General features: G+C 46.8%; 1 long non-coding RNA gene across 1 annotated transcript in view; it reads right to left on the bottom strand.

Moving 5' to 3' along the window:
• LOC133276801 (uncharacterized) overlaps positions 1-13,753 on the bottom strand; it is a 459,153-nt gene extending 445,400 nt beyond the window's left edge. Inside the window, exon 1 of the long non-coding RNA XR_009746003.1 lies at positions 13,739-13,753. This is a non-coding gene — a long non-coding RNA (uncharacterized LOC133276801). The remainder of the gene's footprint in view (positions 1-13,738) is intronic.
• Between the last annotated feature and the right edge of the window lie 1,375 nt (positions 13,754-15,128).

Here is a 15,128-nt window from a genome sequence, read left to right as displayed (position 1 = left end):
CCCTTTTTCAGGATGTATCCAAAGGGTTCCTGTAGCTTGGCCCCTGATTTTTTCCCGGCTCCTAAACTTAAAAGGCAGTGGGTAACTTTGTGTGGAGCCATGGAGAAATGCCCAGTCTCGAAGGTCCACAACGAAGGGATGTGGATGCCTGGGACCAAAACCCTGTTTCACCGGCACCTTTGCATTGGCAAGAAGGGTGCTTGCTTGGAGGAGAAGACAGCAATGCCTTCTATCTTTGGTCTAACTTCAATGTATCTCGCTGTCGAACACAGGTTCCTGAAGGTTTATGCTCTGTAGTGTCCATGTGTAGCAGGTCTGTTTAGGTAGCAGGGCCGGGACAGACCCCATAGCGCATCTTCTCCCACCATCCTACTGCACGTGTCTTCTGGCTAGCACAGTGATGGGACCCAAGCCTGCTTTGGGAGGAGGACAAGGATGCTGGGGGCACAGGAGGGTTGGTTTCTGGCCCTGCCTTTACCATTAGCTTTTTACCTGCTTGTTCAGGTGCTGTAAAACCATCCCCAGTATTACCTGAGAAAGCTGGGAGCAAATTTGGAGAGGGGGGTCTGGAGTTTGGGAAGCGTTTTGTACAAGGTAGGAGGGGTTATGTGGGGACTCCAGGCAGCACTGGAACAGAACTGCATTAAATCAAAACCATATGTCTACAGATTTACTTCCCTCTGATCTGGTGTAGATGTTTGCCTGGCCCTGTGCACAACCAGTTCAAGACATTAATCTGCTAGAAAGCCTGTTTTTTTTTCTTGGTTGGATTTATTTTATTCCTCTTTAGAGAGCTGAGCTGGCACACCGAGGTGTTGTGCAAGAGCCAGACTGACACCAAGGACATGCTATGAGGGAGGGAAGGGGCAAGGTCAGAAAGTTTGTAGACCAGTTCTGCTGGTTCTGTGAATGACGCTTTCACAGGGCCAGGATGCTGCTGCCTCTGAGGGTTTGCTTCTCTCTGGATGCTCAGATGCAAAGACAACCCCACAAGAGCATCACATGTGAGCCGAGTTGGTTACTGTAAACCCAAGCTCTCCCTTCCAAATGACAGTGTCACAAGCCATTGGTGACTGACCCCCCCATGCTTCAGACTTCCCTCCCGAAAGACATGCAGAGGGAGGCTTCTTGACTCCTCTGTGTGAAGGAGCCTTAAATCACAGCCAGCAGTCCTCACAAACTGCCCATTGATTTTTTGCAGCTTTCCAGTGTGGCAAGTGGCACCGAGTTGATACTGCAGATCCATAATTAATGCTTTGTGATCCCAGATCTGAAGGCCCTTTCACAGGCAGAGGGACTGCTAAACTGCCCCTGAAGATGAGGGATAGAGTCGCGGAAGGGATTAACAGCCAAGGCACTAAATGAGCTCGGAAAAACACAGGCATAGGAGACGAAAAAACATAATCTGAGCTGTGAGTGAAAAACATTCATTTATGGAGTGCTTTCTTTTTTGCAGAAGGCGGGTGGTTCTGAAGCCATCTAAAGAGCTGATATTCTTGTTGCTTGTTTGCCTGTGAAAGCTTGAGTCGGACAGTTCGGAGCATAGACTTCCCAAGACGTGGTTGAGACAGATCAATCTGGAAGAAAGTCTGGGGTTAATACTCACTGTTCAGGCAGTAGAGCAGTGACACTGGTCTCCAGTGAAGGACAAAGGGTCTGGTGCAGGGCCTGGAGCACAAGTGTGATGGGGAAGGGCTGAGCGACCTGGGGGGTTCAGTGTGGAGAAGAGAAGGCTCAGGGGGGACCTAATGGCTCCCTCCAAGTGCCTGAGAGGAGGATGGAGCCAGGAGGGGCTGGGCTCTGCTCCCAAGGAACAAGGGATGGGACAAGAGGAAACGGCCTCAAGCTGCCCCAGGGCAGGTTTAGATGGAGCTGAGGAACAATTCCTTCCCCAGAGGGTGCTCAGGCATTGGAACAGGCTGCCCAGGGCAGGGCTGCAGTCACCGTCCCTGCAAGTGTTCACACAGCGTGGAGACGAGGCCTCAGTGCTGTGGGGCAGTGGTGGTCTTGGCAGTGCTGGGAACGGTTGGACTGGATGAGCTTGAAGGGCTTTTCCAGCCTCATTGATTCTATGATTCTATGAATATGCTGCACTGGGAAACTGCTCTGTGGTGTTGGCACCCACTGTGAACCTACCCATGCTAAAGGGGCAGAGGGGTCATTTTAGACATCCACTCCTTACCAAGATGGACAAAGCTTGATAGTGTGAGGGCTTTTCAGACCTGGTGATAGATATCCACTGGGACTTAAGCAGAAAATATAGACACACACATATATATAATTGTAGTATCATAGTATCATAGAATCAGTGGATGGTTTGGGTTGGAAGGAACCTTCCAAGCTCAGCTAGTTCCACCCCCCTGCAATAAGCAGGGACATCTTCAGCTACATCAGGTTTCCCAGAACCACATCCAGTCTGGCTTTGAATGTCTCCATACACGAAGAAATATAGATACATATATACACACACATATATATTTATAATCATAGAAAAGTTAGGGTTGGAAAGGACATTAAGATCATCTAGTTCCAACCTTCCTGCAGGGATGACTCACTCTAGACTACTTCGCCCAAGACTCTGTACAATATATATGTATCATTTTATACAGGGAACAGTACCAGCATTCTCATATGTGCTGGGATAAAAAAGACCCATCAAAACACAGTGAGAGCCAAGGAAGAGGTCTCAAGGACAGATACAATATCCCACTTAGGGATATCGGCTGTCTACACACCTTGAAATAAAGAGGGATTTGTATCAGCTGGAACCTATAGGTAGATAAAGAGCCCACTTCAACAGGAAAAAGAAGCCATTATCCATTGCACAGTTAGCTTATGAGAATGAAAAAAGAGCATTTGGAGAAAATATCTGCCCATTAAATATGAAGTTAAGAGCTTGGCTTAGGTACAGAAGGGGAAAAAAAGGCTTTTGATTAACTGGTAAAGCCAGTGGTGATGTTGAGATTATTCAGGGCTTATTGCTTTTATGAAAAGAAAAAAAGGAAAGAAAAAAAGTAAAAACAAAAGAGGGAAAGGGAGAAAATAAAATAAAAGACAGCCTGTTTTACATTTTTGGAGACATGAGTAGATTGCTCTTGCCAGGGTAATAAACAGTAGCTTCGATGCATCATGCAAGGCTGGTTACGAAGATGAAATATGTTATCTCTTTGGGTTTAAAAATGGTTAGAGGCATCTTAGGTGACAGCACAACCTTCTGATGCCTCCATGGAGGCAAGATTGACTGCACCAGCCTTGCTCGTGGTTACTTAATCTCAGTGTGATTCTTCTTGATGGAGCAATGGGAGGCCTTTGGTTTACGACATTTAGATGGACCCATTAGGAAGTATCAAGAGGAGAGTGATCCCAGGGCTCCTTCTCCATGAAGAAAAGTAGAAGTAGGAATGGTTTGTCCATTGAGGGGGGAGAATTTCAATCTGTAGACGGCTAGCAGAGGGGCAAGGAATATGCTTTTCTCCATAATGTAAGACATGAAGCTCTAATATGAAATCGAGGGAGGCTCAAAAGAAGAACTGAAAGGCATTTCCTAATGGGGTAGATGGTTTGGGAGGGGCAGAAAGAGTCTCACAGCAGGTTAGATACACATCAATCTGGAACAGTCCAGGCAGGGTTGAGGCTTGGCACTGCATGGTGACACATGTCAAGATTCCTCCAAGACTTAATTATCATGATCAAAGCTGTAGATGGCATAAGATTTGGGGAATCATAAAAGTAAATGGACAAATGAATAGGATAGAACACTGCAGAGTATTCTGCTTGTGCCCCTCTTATAGTGGCTCACCAAAGCAAAGTCACTGCTTCCTAGAAAGTGGACTTAGATGATAATTCTGAGACTGTTGGAATAACCTGCAATTGGAGTCAGTGGATGCCTCATCCCAAAGGGACTTTGGGATTGTCACCTAGTAAAAAATGGATGTAAAAGGAAGCTCTGGAGTGATCAGCATAGTTTATGGAAATAGCACTGACTCTGATTTCCTGCTATGGGTAACATAGGAACTCAGAGCTATCTGAAAGGTCCTTTCTAGCTTTGAATTATTCCCCTGTTTCACCAAGTCCATCATCTCTTATGTCTGAGTCTGCCTCAGCCAGAGGTTTTCTTCATACTCAAGACATCCATCACACAGAACTGGACTGCGGCCATGCCCCGTGTGCAGACAGGACTTGGCTTCCTATGGCAGACACCCATGACAGTCAGGGTCTGTTACAAAGAAGGATTCCCTTGCCTAGTCTTTTGGCTGAAACCTGATGGGATTTCAGCTCTGAATTCTCTCATTTCAGCATTTTATTTTTTCTCTAAGGCTGGAATTTCATTGCACTTGTTCTGAAATGACTTTTGGGGAGTATCCTATGAGACACTAGAAATGAGCACTGCAGAAATCTAGTTTTCCTTTGCTGATTCAGAGGGAAGAGAATGGCCCCATTTTACTTGTTTTTCATCTGTCAACTCGAGAGGACAATCCCCTACCACAAGTTCCTGGAGGTCCTGAAAACATCATTTCCATAAGAAAGCTCACACAGGACACCATCAAAAAGTGGTGGTCCGTTGCTCAGCTCAGTCCTCTCGGCCCCTCACGTCTCAGCATTCAAGACCCTCCATTTAGTAGTACATGACCAGTGGGATGTGGGGCTGATCCCTAACCCTGCATTGCAGCCTCATCTGCCACGTGGTGGGAGAAACTCACAACCCCTCAGTGAGCAATCAAGAAGTCCAGGAGGACTGGAGTAGATCCTCCTGTTTGCAACATGAACGTTCACTCCCAGCTCAGTGCTGTGAAAGGATTTCAGGCTTGACCTGGCTGCTGCATCCCTTTCCCATTGCCTACACTCTCCCTCTAATCTGTGTCTGCCTTCCCAGTGATTCCCTCCAGCCATAAGGAAAAGCAGGGGCTGTGTGTGCTGCTAGGATAATTAGAGTGCTGCAGGGTGCTTGGTATGCAGGCAGTGGTTGTGGTATTGCTTAGGGACAAAGAAAAAGGGGAAAAAAAAGAGCAACTGGGAAAAAAAAAGCCCATTTGCTCAAACAAGCACTTGATTCAATCTGGTCTAAGGGACGCTTGCAGGCAGTTGGAACTGGATGAGCTTTAAGGTCCCTTCCAACCCAAACCAGTCTGGGATTCTATGATTCTCTGCTTCAAACCCCTGCAGAGAGGCATTTCTCCTGGTTGCTGTAGGGGAGAGCTGTCCTTGGATGGATAACCAGGCGTTTACCCCATAGTATGTCAATGCTATCTGCTGATGGCTGCACAGATGGCTGCAAGGGGCTCTGCCATTTGCCTTTTGCAATGAAGAAGACTGCAGAACCACAGTTCTTCCAGGGGTGGCATGTTCTGTGCTCCCTTCAAAAGAAAGGGCTGTGTTGAGGTGTGGTGGAGCTGAGATGTTCTGGCTTGCCTGTTTAGGGATAGCTGACCTGGTGTTCAAGGCCAGGTTGGGCAGATGGGAGCTTGCAATGCCCGTGGTCATCCCCCATTCCCATCAGACTGAAGCCAGCATAAAGCCTGTGACTTCCCACTAAAAGTGGCTGCTTTCCAGGTGGAGGTGGAAGAGTTAAACTTTTCCCTTCACCTAAACCACTTGCACAAGGCAATAATAGTAACAGCAGGGACTACAGCAGCACTTCAGAGTCACAGGCAAGGCTGAAGCACAGCACCTGGCACACAAAGGCAGCAGGAAACGTTCCCCACCTGAAAACCCCATGGGCTTTGGGGACAAGAAAAAGGGATGAGAAAAGGCACATCATCCTTCTGTTTTACAAGGAAGGAGATAAAGCACAGAAGGGATCAGTAACACGGCCCACGAGTAGGTTGTGGCAGAGCTGGTTTCACAGGAGGGCCACGTTATCTGAACTCACAGGGCTGTTATCTGAAGTGCTCTGCTGCAGGTGTACTGTTTCTCTCCAGCTCAATGCACCCAGTATGAATCAAACCTGGGTATAGTCACAGGAAGACAACTAAATGTCTAGTGCTGTTCTCATAGCTCCAACAGATCCTGGGGGATCTCAGGGTCCTTGGGTATCCTCAAGAAACCAGAGGATCCAGGTAACACAGGCCAGGAAAAGACATTATCCCACAGCCTTGTACCGTGTACCCTCTAGAGCTCTCCCAAAACGATCCACCATCTCTGTTGCTGTGGTGAGCATACTGCTACTCAGGATGCTTTGCTTTTTTGGGTAGCCCTCCAGTTTTCTGGCATTCCACCAGCCCAGGCAGAGCAGAACATGGCCGACATCCAGAAATCCCAATGAATGTCACAGTGACTCGATGTGATTGCCTGAGCACATGAATTGAATTAATACTGATGTCTGCGCAGATGTTGGCAGATATGCTAACCTGCCCCAGTACAAAAGGTGCTATTATCTTCCCAAGATCCTCCTCCAGTGTTTCACAGCCTGGAAGTGAGGACAATTTCCCCAGTGCCAGCAACTCTTGCCTGAAATTAAACTAACTAAGCAACTTCTCTTTCTTGGACAGCTTCAGGGACAAATGAATTGTCCTTCTAGCTTCATGAACTACCCTTGCTGAGAAACACCGAGATGTTCTTCTAAAACAGATTCACTTTTACATTACTGAGCTCTGAGCGCCCTTCATTCCTGCCCCTAATTATCTTGTCCAAATTTCTGCCTATCCTGTCAATTCCCATTTTCAGATATCCAATTCTCTTTCCCAAATTTAGCCACTTGCACTGGCAGTGAGGTATCAAAATATCTCTGAGCTGTTGCCCTGAAAGAGCAATGGAGACAATGTGATACCTGATGAAAGCCATTTGAGTCTGCTAGGCGAACAGTGTATGTATAAGGCCAGGTTGGATGGAGTCTTGGTTGAGTGGAGGTGTCCCTGCCCATGGCAGGGGGGTGGAACTGAATGATCTTAAGGTCCTTTCCAACCCAAACCATTCTGTGATTCTATGATTCTAAGGAAAGCACAGAGAAGGGTGTGGATCTAAGCAGAGTAAATGCACGTAAGAAGCGGGGCAGAGCCACCTTCAGGTTAGAGAAAGCTTGGAAGTAAGGAACTGGAGCTGTAATGGGTTTCCTATCTTTTCCATTCCAGGTAAGGATTTACAAAGTGCATTAAGGCAGCAAAGACGGTGTTAGTCTGGAACAACCAGGCCTTGCCTTTTGGGGAAGTTTCTGATGCAATTTGTATATGCGGAAGGGGTAGAGGCTTCATCAGAGAGACAAGTTGCCAAGAGGTGAATTAAACAGTTCCTTCAGCATTGGAGAGAAAATCTCTTCCACTTTGTAAGGCATGAGCATATTCTAGTATGGCTGAAACACAAACAAAGAGGTCAGTGCCCCTGGGCTGGGCTGGCACTGCACCCAGCAGTGCTGTTTTGGGTATTTGTTGGTGCTTGGTACCATTCCCTCACTGCTGTTTATTTTGTGCCTCTTGACTTTAGTCACCAAAGCAATCAGTAATTATCTCACTCAGCAGAATTTAAAGCAAGTGGAAGGAGTGAGGGAGGGAAATGCCTTTCTCCAAATAAACTGTGTTTTCCTAAACTGAACGTTCCCAAGTGTCCGGAAACATTGACTCTGAATCCAACCAGATTTACCTAACTATGGATGGAGCAGCAGGTTATGGGTGCTCCAGAATTACAGATGGATGATGACAATAGTGAATACCTCATCCCAGAGAGACAAAAAGTTCTAATAAATCTATTACTTCGTGAAAACGAACTCCCTTGGCTTGAGCTATGCAGATGGTCTTGAGGGTTTCACTGGGAACCTCTTAGCTCTTGCATACTACGGTCAACTTCTATTTCACCCTGCCTCACCAGACAAGGTTTTAGAAACCAGGAGGCAAGCTGGACTCAAGACTGCTTCTAACCCACTATTTCTTATGCAAATAACATCCAGGTTTTCCTTATAGAATCATAGAACAGAATCATAGAACAGTTTGGATGGCACAGAACTTCAAAGGTCATGCAGTCCAACCCTCTGCAATGAAGGGCTTGGGGTTGTGTTCTCTGTAGATGATGTGATATCACCGCAAAATGAGTTGGAGCAGGGTCTCCCAAACCTCAAATGGATGGGATCAAGTGAGGCTCCACAGATTCAAAATTCCCTCGAAAGCTAGATCCAGCTCTGACCCCCTGGAAGCGGGATGTCCCCAGAGATGGCTCCAAGGAAACTCCCATAGGTAAGTGTTATGGACGGCAGAAAGCTTGTCCTCATGCCCTGCACAACCCTGCTTCAGAGCCTCAGCCCATCAGATGGGCAGCTATCAGGATTCATGCTGGTGTGGTGCTGGTGGCCCTGATGAAACTAAGGGAGAGGAAGTAAGGTAAGGGAAGTAAGCTAAGGGACCTTAAAGTAACCCACTGAGGAATATGACTGACCTGTTCTAGGACCCATAGAGAACCATGCCAGCATCTCCTGTCCTGGCCATGCACATCTTTACTCAGACAAAGGGAGCATGGGCAGCCTGATCTCACCCTGCAGCTGACTGTAAAGAGTGACTGCAAACTCTTTTCAATGGAGTTTTCCTCCCTCTCCTCCCCTCCACCAACTATTGAGTCACCCTGAGTCATTTAGCTGTGGTATTTAAGTCACTCAGCACATTTTCAATGGGCTTTCCTCAAGCTGAGTGCTTTATGAGGCATGTGGCACAATGGATAAAGCTGTGAGTGGGGAGTTTGGGACTTTGGGATTCTTTTTCTTGTTCCTCTGTTTCTTCCTTAGCTCAAGATGATTCAACACTTATGGAACACCTGAAGTTGTGATAGACATGATGAGGGCTCTGGCCTGGCTTCATTCCCGATGTCAGGGTGTGTGTATGAGTCCCCGTATCCCTGGTTTTGATGGAAAGGCAGAGACTGATTGTTCTGGTGAAAGCAAGCAGATTTGGGAGTACAGGATTTGGACAGTTCTCAAAGGGAGAGGCCTTTGAGAACCTCATCTGTTGAACCATTTCTAGTTTGAGCAAGTTGCCTGGATCCCTGGAGAATGTAGTGGAGAGACAAATGCATTTTCAGGGAAGATTTTTGTCCTACCACTCTCCAGCTGGGCTAAAAACCTTGTGAAGGTATCATAGGGTCATAGAATCATAGAATGGGTTGGAAAGGACCTTAAGATCATGCAGTTCCACCCCCCTGCCATGGGCAGGTACGCCTCACACTAGACCATGTCTTTAGCCATCTGCTATCAAGGGATCCCAGGGTTCAGGACACCTACCTTGCTAAATGCTAGCATAGGTGACATTGTTGGATCTTAGGAGAACAGACATTGCTCCAATGAACAAGGGTCACTTCAGTGCTGGAGACCTGGAAGACAATAGGGAACTTTTTGGGTGTTAACTAATAAGGGAGCAGGCAGTCATCTAACTGGTCAGAAAATGAGATCCTGAGCAAATTTTCTCCCTTTTTGCCTTTCAATTCTTATTCATATCCTGGTATACATCAAAACTCGAAGTGGCTGGTTGCCCTTCCTGAGAATGGCTGGTGTCACTGAAATGAGAACACAATCAGCTTTAGGGCTTCATATTCTTCCTCTGCTCCCTTCATTCCCTCTTGCAGAAGAGTTGTTTGAAATCTGTGCTGAAAAACTCCTTTGTCTTCCAGCACCCTAACCCACCTCAACAGCTCTAACAGGCACGTGTGTGCACACAGACATGGCACAAAAGGCTACAACAAGCTTTGTTGCCATTGCTGTTGTTTTGATGCTGAACAAAAGGCCTGGCTCCTACCCCCCTCCTTGCTGCATCACCTTCAGGATTGTGTGTTAGGAATCAATGCTACAGATGTTGACTTAGCCGAGATGTTAGCAGGAGATTTTTAATACATTTCAGATACAACAACAAAGAACAGATGCCAATTCATATGGAGGAAAGAGACGTTTTGATCTGAGGTGTTTTGGAAATGAATTTTCATGCAGACTTTATTTCCAGTTTTATAGGTTTTGTTTTTTTTTCCTTGGAATGCATATTAAATGCTGATAGCCTGTTATCCTTGACCTTTAGAGCCTGTAAATTTGAAAATCCAATTCCCTGTGAAAAGCAATGCATACAATATGGACTTCGAAGAAAATGCCACAAAGTAAGTGTGTTATTTTCTTTTTGGCCATGCAAGGGCCTTCAACCAACTCAAAAAAGGCAAGAGCACAACTTGGGGTGAAATACAGTCAATAAGAAGAGAGGTTTCTCTAATTCCTTGCAGACTCTGGGGTTTGTTCACCCAGTGGGGAGGGATAAATGTTAAGTTTTTAGGAGAGATAATTCATTTTCCCCTTTCTCAGCACTCCAGTTACTGTGCTCTTTAACTCCTCTAGTGATGCAGATGGGCTCAGAGCATCTTGGTAGAGCATGTCATCAGATGTGCCACTGTGTCTTGGTGGGATCGTCTTTAAACACTGCTAGACGATGCTGGAGCATCATGACCGCCTTTGCTTTCTGATGTGCTGAAAGCATTCTGGTGACCTCCAGTTGTGTTGAGGGCATCCTTTGGAAGCTGCCTTTCAAATGTGCTGCAGATACCCCAAAGGAGATTCTCTTCCAGCTGTACTGAGATCACACCTGGGGAATTTTCTTCCATGTGATGTGGAGACAGGTCAGGAGACTTCTCATCCAGCTGTGCTGGTGGACATCGGCAACCCAGTAAACCCACTGCAGTGCCCGGTTTGCCAGGTATTCCCCTTCTCTTGTCCTCAGCTTGTCACCACCTTCTTAAAACTGACTTTAGTTGGGTAGAAATGCACTGGCACTCACACAGTCTACTCATAACAGGTAGCAAGACAATTCCCTCCACTGCCTAGGTTCTGGCCAGGAATTATGGCTATGTTATTTTTGCTTTTAAGATGTCCTGGCTTTCTTTATGGAAAAAGGCTGTGTTCAAGAACTGTGTTAAAACCTGTGAGTGTATTTACCAAAGGCTGCTGGATGGCAGTGGGGTAGGTAAGGTGGGAAATCCAGCTGTCTTAAGACCAAAATGAGAGAGTTTGGAAGTAAAAAGTCATTCATTAGTGGCAGTCTCCACAGACTTGCTGTCTCCTCTGGGCATCAGGAGGGCATACTGACACTAAGGGGGAAAAGTTGGAGTTTCCATTCCTGAAGGATCCAGGCAAGATCCCATTGCTTTTCAAGCTATAGGCCTTTAGCAGATACACAGGACCTCAGCAGCCTGCATATCTGAAAAGCTGATCTCTCTTACTCTCTGCGAACAGTAAGACAGGCATTGTGGTCCTCCCCCATTTGTTTGGCCATCACCGAGCACCATGAGATGTGGATGCTTTCATAATGTCACTGAGAAACAGCTGTGGGAGGAATTACCTCTGTGTGCGGGCACTATAGCCCAGGAGCAAGGCAAAACAGGAATTCTTTGGGATCGGGTTTTCTGATCTTTATGAGGAAGCCAAACTTTACGTGAAATCCAAAGGCTGGAAAATCACATGGAGATGAGCTCCCCAAAGGAAGGAGCTTTCTGAATCATTTTGCTGACAGCTAAGCTCTGTCTCAAATAAGACATAGCTCCTAAATCCCTTTGTGCATCCGGACCTTTTGGCCGTGCCCAGGCTTAAGCAGGGATGCTGTGGTAGAGCAGGAAAAGAAACCAGGTCTGTCAAACTCCAGCATGGGTCTGTGATCATTGGACATCTCACCTCTGGCTGTGCTGCTTCTGAATGGCATGAAATGAATCTTCAAAGGGCTACACAGATCCCGTGCCCTCTCTCATCTCCATGGTGGCTAGCCCTTGTCTTTGCTGGCAGACAATGAAGCTGCAGGGTGGCTGGCACATACAGATACGCTATGCCACGTATGGCTTTTGTAATTCTCTTCTTCCCCTTCTTATATCCCCCCCACACACACTTTTCCTTCTAATTTAGAGGTCTAGATTAAATTCAACTTAATTAGAAGGATTATACATCTTATAAACTTAATATTTAATATGCAAGCATAAGGTTTTATTAAAGGTGTCCTAGGAGGAATGCTAATTAGTGATTGCACAATAAATAGTTGGATGGGAGAGAATATGATAAAGGAGTGGAACTTCTGGAGCAAGGGAGGGGCAAATGGGATGCGGATGCTTGGGAAACATCTCTGGTGACTGTTCAGAGTGCTGTTGTCATCTCCCTGCTGTTCACACAGTGACTGATCCAAAAGCAAGAGGAATTTTCCTTCAGTGTAGAGGGGAGAAAGGATTCAGGAGACTAGGGAAAATAGTGGGGAGGGAAGGATACGAGGAAGGTCAGGAACTAAAGATTCTTGCAAAGAGAAGAAACTCTGGACAGATCCTTGGGCAACATGATCTAGTGTGAGGCATCCCTACTCGTGGCAGAGGGGTTGGAACTGGATGATCTTAAGGTCCCTTCCAACCCAAACCATTCTATGATTCCATGATTCTGTGATGCAGGGTCCTCTCTGAAAGCCATGTATAGGAGTTTTGAACAGCTCACTTACTGCCTCCATAAGTAAGTGTTGGAGGGGACAGGTTGGGTGTAGCTGGGGGGCCTTTACTGCAGGCCATCCATGCCTCCTTCTGCCCTCAGAAAAGCCAGGGTCCCACTGTGATGTGCAGTGTATCAAGAAGACCCTTCGTTCATGCTGCCCCTTTGAACTGAGAGCTAAAGGGGAATTCAACTCTTCAAGTGTCTAAAATGTGCGTGCCTTGTGAGCTGATGTCTATGTTCTCACCATAGACAAAAGAGATCTAATTAATACTGTCATCAAGATTTGGGGTGTGAGTCACTGGTCCACACGTAGGTGTTTGTTTTGGGAGGACATGACTTGCACTGTAAATTCTGCACGCCGCAAAAACGATGTCCTCAGTGGCTCTAAGGGATCAAAGGCTTTGTGATGGTGTGTAAAACGGGCCAGAGATTGCTCTTCAGCCTTGAGGCCTAATTCACACTTGGTATTTCCTGCAAGAGTGCTAGCAGGTACCTTCCTCTTTGTCAGGATGCTTAACAATGAAATAGCATGGGCGCTGTGGGTTAGTTTGGTTCCTAGGACAGAGAAACCACTGCTCAAACACTGCTGTCTACTCTTTCCCTTCCTGTTGAATGACCTGATGCAGAAGGGTCATTCAACATCACAGTTGTGTAGTTTGGTGTCTCCACAGCAGCTCCTGGTAGCCAGTGGTTGTTGCCATTCAGCTGATGGATGGGAACTGGCTGTTCTGGTAGCAAAACTGTAGTAGCACTAGCTGTGTATCGTGTCTTGGTGCCAAAGCAGAGCTAAGTCAAGGCACATCTGGGAAAATGAGGATGGAAAAGTGCTGTGGTCCATCAGTGAACAACCTTAGAGAGTATGTGAGATCAGGGTGGGGAAAGAAGATACCAGCATGTAACTGGGGTCTCAGCGTGAGGGCATGCAGGGCACTGTGAAAAGGCTGGAAGTGAGTGGTGGAAGGATGGGAGTTGGGTGGTGGGTAAATGGGTTATGGTCTATCTCCAGGCTACAGAACTGGTCCCATCATGGTCCTAAATGACCAGTGAGAGGAGAAGGCATCTTCTCCTGGAAACAAATTCCACCCAAGGCTTTGGGGAGTTGGAGCATCCCATTAGGGTGGTCCTGTCACACTTCACATCTATGTTTTCAGGGTCTGTCCTTTTATCATGCCAAATCCTTTCCCTCTCACTCATTCCACTCATTTTCTCAGCTGTTTTTACCCAGCCAGACTAAATCATCTCCAGCACTGCTGAGGAGTGTTTCCATATGGGAAACTGCTCTCTGGAGGATGTACCTGAATCCAGGTCTCCTTGGCCACCATCAGGATTCATCTCAACTCAGAATCAATGCATGTGTTGTTCTTTGGCTCCAAGGGATGCACAAGATGTAGACAAACCAGGCTTCAGGTCTCATGCAGAGAAACACCTTTTTGTTTCAAGCCAGAGCTGGAAGAGCTGCCTTTGACAAGAAGGGAATTAAGGCACCATGTGAATACATTATTTTAGGTCCTTTGGATTTATGGCCCCTGGAGCCATCTCTGGTTGCTCTGGTCAGCGAACAGGGCAGTTTTTATCTCCACAGATGGCCCCCCCGGACCCCCATGCCTGATATTTGTAATTACAAGCAGGGATTATGCAAGAAAGAGATGGAATCAGCTATGAAAACCCAGTAGACAGCAGGGGAGCTTAGGCACCGGCTGGTTCCCATGGTGCGTATGTCAAACCTATGGGGATCCTGATAGAGGGATTAAAACTGAGGGGAGGGGAAGGGGGGGAAACATCTTATTAACATTTCTGTTGCATGCCCAGGGCTGACATGGTGTGCTGATGAATACTGGTGTAGTAGCAAAGCTTTCTTAGTGCCTTCTGCCCTGAGCAGCCTTGCAGTAAAGCTAGACATGGACAGGATATAACTCCTTTTAGGTACTACCTTTTAAGTGCAGCTTTGGAACATTTGGAGCACAGGTTGGAAAGAGGGGTGCTTTTTCTGGAGCAGGAATGATGCAGGAAGATAGAGGAGGGAAAAGTCCCATTCTCATATCCTTTCTACCCTGCATTGTTGTATTAAGACAGGGAAAGCCTGGCACTGAGTTGGATATTTGGTGATGGGGGATGTCTATGTGGTTGGTCTGCTGTCCAGTGATTCCAAGAGCCCTGTCATTTCCTTGCAACAGCCCCATGCTGCAGTGCTTGGGAATGCTGGGCACTGAGAATAGGAAGCTGCTGGTGAGGCAAGATGAACAACACATCAGGACAGGGAGCTGTGCATAGGCACTGGGGTGGGAAAGGTGCAGGGACCTTGTGGAGGCACAGCCTACAGCCACTCCATGTCCTTACTCATACCCTGAGGGTAAATCAAGGACCAACCCCTAGGACAGCTATGGGCTGTTCCTGAAAATAACCAGAAGTCCTTGAACTACTCAGGGTTAGAAGGGCTGATAGGAAAAGGGACATCCAAACCTTACAAAAGGTTATCTGCCCTTGTTGATGAGGTCATTATGGTCACCAAAAAGGACAGGATCATGGGGGAACCAGGCACTGCACAAACACAAGGCAGGAAGATGCTCCTTTGTCTTCAGGCAAGAAGACATTCCCTTAGGATGAAGACATGTACAGTCCTGGTAGGGGATGAATTCAACATCTTGTCTGAGGAGAGCAATCCGTCACAGATAGCAGGCAAAGGCCCTTGTTGGGCTGCACACACCTCACAAGGCTGCCGTGCGTGACA

The sequence above is a fragment of the Pezoporus flaviventris genome, unplaced genomic scaffold (assembly GCF_033815535.1).
Source record: "Pezoporus flaviventris isolate CSIRO_AGI_PZ_B2104156 unplaced genomic scaffold, CSIRO_AGI_Pfla_v1 ptg000046l, whole genome shotgun sequence".
Taxonomy (NCBI): Eukaryota; Metazoa; Chordata; class Aves; order Psittaciformes; family Psittacidae; genus Pezoporus; species Pezoporus flaviventris.
Note: the sequence above shows the minus strand (reverse complement) of the source record. Positions and strands in the feature narration are given on the sequence as shown.